General features: G+C 30.4%; 1 pseudogene; it reads right to left on the minus strand.

The window, feature by feature from the left end:
* Positions 1-817: 817 nt before the first annotated feature.
* On the minus strand, positions 818-926 carry LOC111732897 (annotated as a pseudogene).
* Between the last annotated feature and the right edge of the window lie 9,514 nt (positions 927-10,440).

The raw sequence follows: 10,440 nt of genomic DNA on the forward strand, positions 1-10,440 counted from the left end.
CACAATAAGGATCAACAGAAGCCCAGGAATTTGCAGGGGATTACAAGACTGGGCAGAAGAAAATAGCCAATATCTTCAGAGACCTACCAAACATTCAGGTGAAATAGGCACAAAAGATTATTATAATATATTATCTGATGTGACAAAGCTAGGTAAGGAGTATTATGGGAGACTAGAGAAAACATGCATTACCTGACGTGTTGGGGAAGTGTTGGTAGATGTATTAAAGAAAGGCTCTGGTTAAATGGCCAGAGGAAGAGGGCAGTGTGTGCACAGGTACAGGCCTGCAACAGCACTCTCTGTGTATAGAGAATTCTGAGCCATTTCTGTTCAGCAGGACTGTGAACTATTAAGTTTAAGACTGAGAGCAGCAGACAATGATGTTGGAGAGAGGTAGTTTTTGATCAGTGGAGATGTCTTTCATCAATTAATTTGAATAAATGCTCTGTATTCAATATCGTATTATCATATAAAACTGATTCATAATTTATTTCAACTCAAAACATAACTGATTCTTATTCTATTTCTTGAGGTCTGATATCTCTAGTAGAAAAAGTAAGGAGTGTATTTATGATTACCTGATTTTATAGCTCTATTTTTTATATCATCTTCAGCATGTTTCACATAGATGTCAAGAATTAAAGTATTAAATAACTGCTGATTTCTTAAAATGAACCTGAAACTAATTCTAAAATCCAAGTCTGCTCACCCAAACTAATCTTTTCTTTTTTTTTTTTTAGGCAAGGCAATCCTTGGTTGACATCACAGATTGCAAGGACCTTGTCAGTTTACAATCCCTTATTTTTTTTATTTTTTATGCCTACAGCGCCTGGTCTTCCTAGATGGTCTCCCATCCAAGTACTAACCAGGCTCGACCCTGCTTAGCTTCCGAGATCGGGCTTGTTCAGGGTAGCATGACCGTAGACCAGCCAACTAATATTATATTATTAAAAGAACACGATTTATGGCAGTGGACTGCTTCCTGAAAATCCATTGTCAGTGATATGTTTAAAAATCTGGAAGCTTGTGAAAATCTGACACAGTTGAGTGCCAAATATGCCAACTTTTCAGTGCATAAAATGTATTGGAATATTATATATGTCAGTTGATTGCTTCTCTGGAAAAAGATTGAAAATGAAGTATTAAGGAATATAAAAAGGAGTGTTTATATCACCATTACATATTTGGCATATTCACTGTTTTTCATTTTATCCTGCAAATTTCATAGTTTCTAAGAAGTAGAGAAATGTGAAAAGAATAATCTTCGAAGAACTCAAAGTAATAAATATGCATGAGCATTTCTCCAATTATTGTGAAAATTGCTTTTTGTAATTAATTTCAGATTTTATATTCAGATTCTATAATGACCAGATTACATATGACTGATCTGGATCTACATAGATGTTTTCCCATGCCAATTGGGAAATATAAAGTAAACATTGAGCAGAATATATCCAGTGCAATCTGTAGTAAAAAACAAACAAACAAATAAACAAACTACGCATATTTGTAAGTGTAAATAAAAATTGATATTTCCAAAAATATAAAACTCATTCATCTTTTGACTTTTGTAAATCTGAATTCGGTTTGTACTGTTCTTTTCTGTTTTCTCTTGTGAGTCTCCTTCAATTCCAAGAAAGAAGCTAAAGCAAACTAGATTAAAGTCAAAATGAGGATTCATTGCAATGATATGACTTGAGACCCAGGGTTGTAAATCCTAGTGAGACTTTTGGAAAGACTGACTACAGGAACTAAAAAGTCATGAGGAACCAAAGATATTGCTCTTGTTCACCAATCTAGTATGTAGCCTTATAATTAAAAGATAAGACATTAAGCAAAAATATGAAGTATTTAACATTAAACAAAAATTATCTTTTATTAATGAAGAAGTATGGATTATAAGAAAATTTAAATTCTATACAGACTAGAATAAAATATAATGATGTTAAACATAACTAATGAATGTTTCTTCTCCCTTTTCTATTTTTAAAACCATAAAAACAAAAATTGAAATAATCTTTCTGCTTTCAGAAAATGATGCTATATAAATTCATCAAAAGTTAATGTTGGAAACAGAAATTAACTTCTGAAATTTCTTCAATGTAAATTCTCTTAAAAAAGGTAAAGTTGATACATCTTTTGTATTGTTAGCCAAATTTATACAATTCAGACAACAGTGTGAAATTTGAGGCAATCAAATTATGGTAGATCCTATTTGTTGCTTACTTAACAGTCCTAAAATGCCATTTGTCCTCACTGCTTAGAATGGAAACTGTGATAGATTTTAAGACAAATTTTCTTTCTGAGTTAAAGGTGCAAAAAGAACAGCATTCCTTCCTTATCTGGCTCATGTGCAGTTTACAACAGAGTGTAGTGATGTGAGAACATGATGATGCCAGTAGCCACAATGATAAAACAACAAGTCTGGATATAAATTTCTCATATTAAAGACAGCAAAGATAAAAAAAAAAAAAAGTAAAATGAAGCTTTTAGCAGGTCCATAGATAGTTGATTTAATGCTGGAGATACTTGAAAGAGCTTAGGTCCGTAATCACTGTGTTCAGATGGTGAAACAGCTATGAAAAGACTACTTCTGTCTTCTTGCTATATGAAATAATTAAATTTTCCAATATTTATTGTTTGAGCCACTATTAATCACTGTTTTAATTACTTCCTCTTCATCCCATTGGTATGGGAGGGATTCCTACCATAGAATAATGAGGATGGCTAAAATATGACAGCCAACTCTGGACAGATGAGATCAACAACTGTTTATTAGTCATAAAATTACAGCCTGAGAAGACACTGCATGCTACAAGGGGCTACAAGGTGTCCATATGCAAAACTAGAGTGAATAAATAACCATGGAGTACATGATTGGCTTGTTTGAATGATCTATGAGCTGGCAGGATATTGAAACCTGCTACTCAGAGATAAGTAAGAACTGCCTTTGGTCCATTTGATAAGAAAGGTTGTTTTCTACAGAAACAGAGTGGGGAGGAGAACTTAAGGTTAGGCCATTAAAGCAGCAAATAATACTGAACCTTAATTTCAGACTATTAATCACAATAACAAAGACCCATTTTAGTATTTTTGGCCATTGATCTACAGAGTGTAGCAGTCTGTTTAGAAAGTTCAAGTGATCATTTGTCCAGTAACAAAGATACAAGCTTACTTGTAAAATTAAATAAAAAAGAAAAATTTACTAAGAAATAAACAAAGCAGTCTATTATATTTTAGCAAAAAATACATGCATACAATTTTTACACTTCTGGTTGATAGTGGTAGATTGAAAAGTGTATTTGTAACTATTTGGTATATATAACTAAATAAATTAATAGTAAATGTATTTATTTATTTTTATTTTTACTAGCTCTTTGATCAGGATTCATATTATATATTATATCATTTCTTCCACCATTCCATTACACAGATTCCTTGAAAATTTAATTATTTAATAATTATCATAAGCTGTTTTGGGTATATATTTGCCTGCAAATCTCCCTATTGCATTATTTTAGGTTTTCCTATTTGTAATTTCTTCTCTTATTTTCCATTTGCTAGTTAAAGACTTAAAAATGGATTTCATTCTAACTTTACTTATATAATTGTCTATGTGTACTTCTGACATCCTGCATATATCTAATCTGGAAGCCCTACCGAGAAACATTTTGCCTGTTGATTTGCACTACTATCCTTTCAACTGACTCTTAATGCTGATAGCACTTACTTGCATTTTCATTCCATGCCTCATTGCTCAGACCCAGGTGCCACTCAGACCAACAACCCATTCCTATGCATATTGTTATCATTTCAGGCTTCAATTCTTCATTTTCTGGCTAAACACTGTTTTCTCCATTTTCTTCACCTGTGCGGAAAGACTGTAATTAGATTAACTGAGTTCTGATGTTTTCATCTTGATCCAGTGACCATAATAAGATAAAACAAGAAGGAGGAAAGAATACTGTGCAGCTGACTTACGTTATTGGTTTTAGCTAGTGAATTCTTGAAAAAGTACTTTATTATTAAAATTGTTAAAAAGATTAACTTAATAATTGGAAAGACATACTATGCTACAAATTATTCATATATACAACTTAGTGACTTTCATACCTTGTCAAGGAGTATATTAAAGTCCTGCTAATACTTCAGAACTCATTATTTTAAGTGGACATACTGACTTTGAATTGATATGAAAATAAAAAAAAATTCAGGTCACCATTAATGTTGCTTGAGTAATCCTACCTATAATCAGTTTAAATATATAATTAAAAAGAAATATTTTGACATTAAAAGTCAAATTTCAGCAGATAACTTTAAATTTTAGAATGTCCAAATTAGGTATGCATATTATATTTTCTATTGCATTTAAAATTTGACTTCTGATAAAAGAAGTCAGCAAATTCATCTACCAGCAAATGCAAGTAGACTAATAAACATTAAGTTTACATTTTAAAATCTTTCTGTCTTTCAGACATAGAAAATTGACTTAAACAAGATATCAAAACATTATAGAATATTTCGGTTTTGTGGGGGGCCTTGAAATTGATTCAATAGTCACATCATGAATAATTTTGACACATAATAAAAGAAATTTTGGAAAATAAACTCCTGCTGCCCACTGAAATCTTATGAAATACAAAGCTATTATAGAAACATGTGTCTAATTCTCCTATAAGCTTATGCTTTTTCACACTTGGTTACTGTTCAGTCTTGACTTTAGACCAACTGCCAGCTCTGGGAAGATTGGTACAAGTCAACCAACTGTGGGTAACTGGAAAAAAATGACTTTCCCAGTTCCTAGAAGAGTGTTCAATAAATAATAGTGATTTACTGCAGTTATGCAATTACACATAAATTGATAAGGTATTTCTTCTGAATTACGAAGTAAGTAAACAAAATATTTTTTATAGATTTGCTTTTGAATGATCAAAACTGATTAATTTTCTAGATAATATTTTCCCATTTTATCTTAAGTTGAAATATAAAGGAATGAGAATAGTATTTATTTACCAAATAACAATCTTGAGATAATTGTTTAGACTATAATAAATTTAATATATTTGTTTATATTTTTTGAATAATTGCTCCAGGTTTAAAATTATAACTTGCTATTGTAAAAAAAGATGAAATATTAATAACAAAGTATTTTAACTTGAATCTTTCAGATTTTTAAAAATAGGATTTAATTTATCTGGAAATCATTGGAAGCTTAGTCCCTTTTTCCTTCCTCCCCCTTTCCTTTCTCTCTCTCTCTCCATCCATTTCTCTTTTTATCCACAATCTTAGATTATCCTATGAATAATCTAATGGATGCTAACCCTGAAAGGAAATTTAGTCTGGAGAAATTAGAGAGTTACCTAATAGTTCAGCATTTTTTTTCTACCAAAAAAAATTATGTACAACAATATTCAATTTTGTGTATTTGGAAGAAAGAAAAATGTATTCAGGCATTAATATTTAAATAAAATACCTGAAATGCAGTAGGTTTTAGTTTCATCAGTATAGTGTCCTGGTAAATATATATAATTGCTTTTAACTTTGAAATCTTCGTTTTCCAAAAGTTGGAATGCATAATCATACAGAAAAAGGTACCTTTTAAAATATGACTTTTTTTAGACATTATAGCTTGAAATGTATAATGAAATAGATTAAAGTTTTTGATATATATTATTTTGCAAATAAATTAAACTAAGATAAACATATTGAGGGAAAATGATTTTAAAATTATGCGTATAGACATGCTCTATCTGAAACGAAATGTAGAATTAAATTTATATTTAAGCAATGCATTACAGTATTATGTAATCTTATGTAATATTGCATTTATTAAGCAATAATATATCATGACTTGAGTGGGCACAGAGGCAAACAAATTGGTATCTGTGCAATAGATTTGGGAAAGCCAGAGAGCTTGGACTGGGCGAGAATTTCACTGCTCTGGCTCCATATTTTCTAGTTATCCCAACACAAGCACACACCTGTCAACTGATGAATTTAACCTGCCAAAGCTGTGAGATTCGAAAGTTCTAAAACTCTGGCCATAATACAGGCCTCCATTCTATTTGTTACTGTCATCAAGGTGCAGTCTCTGTCCCCAGTTAGAGATTCTATTGGAATCTCTCTGGACTTCTGGACTTAGTGTTTGTAATTTGTTTAATTGGTGTGAGTCTGTCAGCCTGCTTCTTCCTCTTTTCCTCCCTCCCTCTGCCCCTCTTAATTATACCATAAGTGATAGTGTGTAAACTTATGTACATATTTGTTACACACTATATCTCCTAAAAATATTAGCCTACATGGCATTAGTATGATATCAGTCTCATAAACACCATATTAATCTTAATTTTATTTATATTATTTTCCCTTAGGTTTCTATGACCTTAGTAGTGAATCTAAAGGAATAGTTATACAGATATAGATAGCAAAATATAAATACATTTAAATATATTTCAAAAGCATATATGTAGGGGGATAAACATTATCTGAAGATTTTTAAAAGATCAATCAGCTTAATTATTATGTGTTACCTTTTTAACTTTAATAAACAGATTTCAGGCGTGCCTGGTTGGGCATACTAGCCAAAGACAAAAACTCACTAAGAGAGAAAATCTTCATTACATTTTAATCATTATGCCTTTGTTTAATAAATTTTTCTTTGTTTTTATTTTGGTTATTAAAAAAAGAATTATTTTAATATCAAATATGTTTTCAAATGATACAATTAATTAATATATGAAATTAGCCAGTTGAGAATTTGGTCCATAAATTAATGCATAATTTAAATTACTTTCTGTATTATTAGTGATTTTGGAAAAGCTTAACTATTATGTATGAAACAGTGACGTAACTATATTTTCCTAGCTAATGGTACTCTATGTTTTAACTACTATTACCAGCCTGCAAGAATATAAGTACAGACATTGTGAAGAAGCACTGAAAACTTTTATAGCCATCTGGCATTGTGACATCCATGCTTGTGATAGATGGATGCATCTCATTGAAAAAGGTACAGAACAGTCAGAGTGTTGGTGCACTAGAGTACTAGTGTGCTGAGTTGGACATGATACAATAAACATATTAGACATAAGCAATAGGAGCACAGTACAGCATGCCATATCATAAAGTAATCTGTTAACTATAATTTAAAACTGGATCAAAGTCTGAAAAAACATATGCATTTACTTTTATTAGTTGTTATGTTTACAATTATTTTAGTGATTAACCAAATATAATTTTAAATTGATTTTCTGTAAGTATAAATTACATAGAACAAGATAAATCCATTTGAGTGTATACTTTAATAAAATTTGACAAATTTATACATTTGTGGAAATACCACTCAAAAAAACAGTGGGAAAGTTGCCTTGTACTCCTGTGAAGTCAATTCCAGCATTTCCAACCCCAAGCAGCCATTGATTTGATTTATTTTATTAAATATTATTTTTGTCTGTTCTAGAATGTCTTATAAATCAAACCATGAAGTATATATTATTTGTGACTAGTGTTTTTCACTCAACATATTTTTGAGATTCATTCACATTTTCGCATGTATCAGTAGTTCTTTATATTGCTAAGTAATATTCCGTGTATGAATATACCACCACCTACTTATCCATTTGGGATATTTATAGTTTTGAGTTAATATGTGTGAAGCTACAATAAACATTCATGTATAGGTCTCTGTGTGATATATGTTTTTATTTGGGGGGCATAATTACTGGGAGATGGAATTCTGGTTGATGTGCTAAGTATATAGGAAACTTCAAAACTGTTTTTTTAAAATGACTATCATTTATACTTCTGCCAGCAATGTCTGAAAAATCCTGTTGCATCACATTCTTTCTAACGCATGATATTGTTCATTTTAATTTTAACCTTTGAGTAGTTATGTATTGCTATCTCATTACAGTTATAATATGCCTTTCTTTGAACTCTAAAGATGTTAGGCATATTATTAGGTGCTTATTGTCATTCACATATATTCTTTTGTAAAGTTACTGTCTGTATCTTTCATCTATTAAAAAAATCTGACCATTTGTATTTTTATTAATGAGTTGTATATATTCTGAGTACAAGTCTTTTGTCACATATGTATTATTGCCTTTTCATTTCCTCTATGGTGTCTTTTGAAGAGCAGAAGATTTAAATTAAATTTTATTTTTAGTTTATAATTTAACATTATTAGATAAATTGGGGAAGTGAATTTATGAATTTGGTATTTTTAACTGTAATTTACATATTATTAAATAAGCTTCTCTGACTTTTTTTTTTTTTTTTTGGTTAAGAAAAAAACACATCTTTGCTGAATATAGTAGTATCATTAGACCAAATGTTAATGATGGAAACGTTCCCCCCAAAATAAAGGTCAAATATTTTAACTAGTTTTATTCGGAAATATGAACCCACATTTGTGAATACCATTTTGCAAACATAGTTGATAGTGAAGTGCTAAAACCACAATATGGTAGTGGTGATCTGGCTAATGAAGCAAAAAAGGCATCAAAACTTAAGTTAGGGTTTATCAAAAAATTAAGAATAGAATTACCATATGACCCAACAATCCCTCTTCTGGGTAACTACCCAAATATTTAAAAGCATTTATCCATAAAGACATATGCACCTCGATGTTTATTGCAGCATTATTCACAGGGTCAAGACATGGAAACAACTGGTGTCCTTCGACAGATGATTGGATAAAGAAGATGTGGTATATATATAATGGAATGCTACTCATCCATAAGAAAAGATGAAATACTGCCATTTGCAACAACATGGATAGATCTTGAGATTTTCATGCTAAGCGAAATAAGTCAAATAGAAAAAGTTGAGAATAATATGGTTTCACTTATATGTGGGATATAAAACTGAAAGCAACAAATGAACAAGACAAACAAATAAAAACTCAAAGATACAGACAACAGTTTAGTGGCTACCAGAGGGAAAGGTGTAGAGAAGGAGGTAGATAAGGGTAGAGGGGGTCAAATAGATGATGACAGAAGGAGATTTGACTTTGGGTGATGAACACACAATGCAATATACAGATGATATATTATCATATTGTACACTTGAAATCTATATATTTATTAACAAATTTCACCCTGATAAATCTAATTTAAAAAATAAAAAATAAAAAGCAATCTTTAAAAAGCAAAAAAAAAAATCAAGTGGCATCTATATATAAAATATAAATGAGTTCAAAATCAAAATAATTTATAGAAAGAATTAAAAGTATAAGTATTTTTGTTGGCTTTTAGTAAGTGATACATCAGGTTACCAACAAACACATATATATATATACACACACACACAATTCCTAAGATAGTGAAAAGTTCAAACTTCATCAACGATTTTGTTTTGAAAATGTTTGGTAAATCTGCTGTGTTCAGGTATTGGTTAATGATAAGGAAGACCAACTCATAGGATAAATACATACCTTGTCAAAGCAAAAGTATTGCTAACATGAAAAAACCTTTAGTATAAATGGTTTAAACCTGATGGTGATATGAAGTATTCTCTTTTTCAGTTTCATTTTTTGTCCACAAATGGAAGTAGCTATCACCTGTATAAAACTGTAAATGATTACACTGACAACAAATGTTGCTTGGAATTTTAAGTGTTTTTAGGAGTATATCCTGATGGCAAAGATGTAACAACTGGAAAACATTCTGGAGTAGCTAGCCAGATGAAAGAGCTTGTGCCACACTGTATGTAAACACACTATTTTCTTCATTGCAACTATCTTGTTATGAAAAATAGTTGGCTGAACCAAATGCTGAGTATTGTAATCTATGTTATTGTATTAAATTAAAGATTGCAAACTGAAAGTGTTATTGTGTGTTAAGGTGAGATGACTATTATAGGGAGTTTCTCACAAGAATATTTGATCTACAAAATGAACTCTGTTTTCTCAAGACTGGGAATCAGTTTGATCTCAAATTTTTAAAGTTATTAATTAGATGTTAAGATATCTGTACTGTTTTTAATGATCTTAATATTTCAAAGCAAGGATGGAAAGCTTAAAGAAAATGTATAATATATAAACAGATTTTTTACATATTGCTATGATTATGATTAATTCCATATTTTATCAAGAACCACCTGAAAGCTGGATGGGTACTAATATTGAACATTTGTAAAATTTATTGCTGATCACCTTATGAATTAATGGTTTGAATCAAAGGAGTACCTACTCATGCAAGTCATGGATCTAGAACCTATGACATTTCATTAGAAGAGAGTTTAAACTTAAATATAAATTGAGAGGATAAATTGTTAGAATTTGCTATTTACAAAAGGTCGAAGATAAAACTTGAGAATATAATATCACTTGCATCATTTTATGTGAAAGTTAAACAAGAGTATCTAGAAGTTAATAGCATTCTTTTAATATCTCTTCTTCCATTCTTGTCAACATAGCTCTATGAGATTAGTTTCTCAGTT

This window comes from Pteropus vampyrus, unplaced genomic scaffold (assembly GCF_000151845.1).
Source record: "Pteropus vampyrus isolate Shadow unplaced genomic scaffold, Pvam_2.0 Scaffold12, whole genome shotgun sequence".
Classification (NCBI taxonomy): Eukaryota; Metazoa; Chordata; class Mammalia; order Chiroptera; family Pteropodidae; genus Pteropus; species Pteropus vampyrus.